Source organism: Vitis vinifera, chromosome 1 (genome assembly GCF_030704535.1).
Source record: "Vitis vinifera cultivar Pinot Noir 40024 chromosome 1, ASM3070453v1".
In the NCBI taxonomy this organism is placed as follows: Eukaryota; Viridiplantae; Streptophyta; class Magnoliopsida; order Vitales; family Vitaceae; genus Vitis; species Vitis vinifera.
Window position 1 is genome coordinate 24613525 of NC_081805.1, and position 3341 is coordinate 24616865.

Below are 3341 nucleotides of genomic sequence, written 5' to 3' on the forward strand. Positions count from 1 at the left end.
TCCTGACGGTCCTCAATGTTAAATCTTGAACCACCAGCTTATACCCCTGCAAATCCAAGTGCGAATCTTCTCAGAACTTGGGAGGCCTTTTTGGAAATCAATGTTCTGAAATGACCCTCATCAATGTAGTTAAGAAGCTGCATGTTTTGAGGATGTAAGATGGGCGTCTGATAGAGCCACGTCTTTTTTCCACTTCGCGTCCCCCCACCCCACTATCTATGGTTCAATGACTATATCCAATCCACTGGCATTTCTTCATATACTTCGCTTATAGTGCACAAGGAGACTAGAGTCACTTGTCATCATATCTATATACACATCAAGCAAAAAATTGAAGATTTCAGTACTGAGTCGCAGGGGTCGCGCGCACGCGAACCCCTTCTACCACAAATTATGACGTAGACTCTGCCACTCTGGGCAGATCTTAGACGAGTACCCCTCCCAAGTGCAATGGAGGTCACTAATCTAGGCCATGGCCCTTGATGAGCAGCCATCGACCCCGCCCAGGTAAGTATATTTGAATGTAAAACGTCTCCCTTCATTTATAGTCGGTCCAAGCTTCCGCTATCAGACTCTCAGGCGATGTGGGATCGATTTGAATATGATATCTTAATACGTTTGTTCCTTTATTTATTTGTATTTGTTAAATATACTAAAGAACACGTGAAATTGTGATGGGTGAAATTTAAACCTATAGATTAAAATATTCTAGTTAATCTTAATAAATTCAAAATATTCATTCAACCCTACCAATTTGAAGAAGCTATTCAACTCCAGAAAATTAGGCATAAGTTTATATTCTCTAACTTAATCATTCACCTAAACAACTTGTTTGGTAGCAACCCAAGATTTTGCATCTTTAAAAACCAATTCATTTTAACTTTTCATAGAAAATAAGATATGGGGAAATGGTCATAATTTTATAAACAAATTTCCAAACATATCTATATCACAAAAATAATTTGTCAAATGGGATCAAATGCTCTCATTCTTTCCATTTTGCCAGACCAAAATATCAAGCCATCAAACATTATCGTCCAAAAGTTAAAGATTAATTTGTAGTATTTTTCAATGATAATGTCTCAAATCTTAAAACCACCTACTTTTTATGACTTAAAAGTCTAGAAACAACAATAGGAACAACCTTGTTGAAAGCTGTACAAAGATGCTGACGTGGTCGCATGGAGGCCAAATTATGATCAGTGAACCTTAATTTGTTATAAAATGATTTTTTTTTTTTTATGAAATTTAAAATTTTTGTGTATTTATTTATTTGGAATTAATGTACAACAAACATGTATAATTCACGACTTTTACTTTTCTTTCAATCATTTTCCACCGAGGTCTTGCCATGATAACTTTATATCAAGGATAATTTTTGTGCTAAGAATAGGTTATCTTTTATAAATATATTAAATGGTAATGACAACATAATTTAAAGAGTTTTTAAATATAGAAATGCATGAGTAAAAATATACCTTAATTTCACTTGACTTTTGTGAGGCTTTGATTAAATACACATAACTTCATTGATTTGAAATTTTGTCAAATGTTTCCCCTATTTTGAGATAAATAGGTGTTGATCGAAAAAGTCCTTGATTTTAGGACATAGAATATATACGAAGAATCTCACAATCATATATGTGCTTGTATATGATATATAAAGGCACTTCTTTTAGTCAATGCCCTTATGCTTTGCAATTTCTATCTAATGTAGACTATCATGGTTGTAAGACAAGGAAAACTCCAATGGGTCCAAATGTAATACTCTCACAAGATGAGGGAGAGTTACTCATTGATCCATCTCGATATAGAAGATTAATTGAAAAACTTTTATACCTCACCATTACCAAGCCAAACTTGTCTTTTTTTGTCAATCATCTCCACCAATTCCTATCTAAGCCGAGAGTATGACATCTATAAGTTGCATATCAGGTTCTTCAATATATCAAGAGCATAGTAGGATAGTGCCTATTCTTCGCCTCATCATCCACTTTTGATTTGAAAAGATTTGTTGATTCCACTTGAGCCTCTTATCTGAATAACAGGAGATCCATTAGTGGTTTATTCATTTTCATTGGGAACTCTCTAGTTTCATGGAAATCTAAGAAACAAGACATTGTTCCAAGGTCCTTCATTAAGGCAGATTATAGGTCTATGACCAATGATACATGTGAATTGATGTGGTTGTTTACTCTCTTCAAGGATTTGCCTATTGAGCACCAAAAACCAGCAGTCTTGTTCTATGATAACCAAGTTGCCCTTCATATTGCAACCAATCCCATTTTCCATGAGTACACAAAACATATAAAGATAGATTGCCACCTGGTTCGAGAAAAGGTTCAAAGTGGGATGCTTAAAACTTTATGTCTCCTCCCAACACCAAGTAGCTAATGTTTTGAGTAAACCGTTGTTTCCAGCTTAATTTACGTTTTTACTCAGTAAGATGGGAGCGCAAAATATTCACTCTTCATCTTGAGGAGGAGTACTAGAATAGCAAAGTATTTTTGGAAGGTTTGATTTATTAGAATTCAATTGGCATTTTTTTCCTTTTAAGCTATTAATTGAAGTATTTTTGAAAATACTTCCCAAATATAGCCTTATTTTTACATCTCATCCATCCATCTAAATCTCAAATCTTAATCCACTTCAACAGTCAAACCTCTCATCTTAATATGCCAAAAAAAACAAATATCTTTGTGTGGCCCACCATATTTTTTTAATACCCACATGCTTTTGTCCATACCTGTCTTAATTTTCTTATAACATTCATTATTCTTCTTCTCACATATTCCTAAATTAGTAAGAAAATCTGTAGTACATTAATCACAAAGATTTTTATTCAACCACAGATTTTTTCCTTTGCTTTTTTTTCACACATTTTCAATACTCAAACGTACACTTTTTTTTTTCCTTTTTGATTTATTTCACACTCCTACATAAATATTGTTTTCACCCCACAAATTTTTTCCTTCGCCTTTGTTCACACACATTTTTTTCCTTTTTTGTTCACACGTTTTTCATACTCAAACGCACACATTCTATTTCCTTATCGATTTATTTCACACTCCTACATACATATTGTTTTCAATTTTATTTTCCATCTTTTGTTCATACAAACTTTTTTTCCACTTGAACACGCTTTCTTTTTACTTTTTGGTTTTTTCCACTCTTTTTATAACTAAAAATAATTAACCTTCATGTAGTATTTTAAATTTTAATTTATTATATTTCCATTTATACACTTACACTTAAAAATTAACTAAATTGATAATAATTTTATTACTTGAGATGCAAGTAAATTTCTACCATTATAAAAAGGAATATGGGGCACAAAGAAA

At 32.7% G+C, this 3341-nt stretch overlaps 1 non-coding gene across 1 annotated transcript; it reads right to left on the reverse strand.

Moving 5' to 3' along the window:
• Nucleotides 1-354: 354 nt before the first annotated feature.
• On the reverse strand, nucleotides 355-515 carry LOC132254668 (U1 spliceosomal RNA). Its single transcript, XR_009466971.1, has one exon. It is a non-coding gene; the product is annotated as a U1 spliceosomal RNA (small nuclear RNA).
• Between the last annotated feature and the right edge of the window lie 2826 nt (nucleotides 516-3341).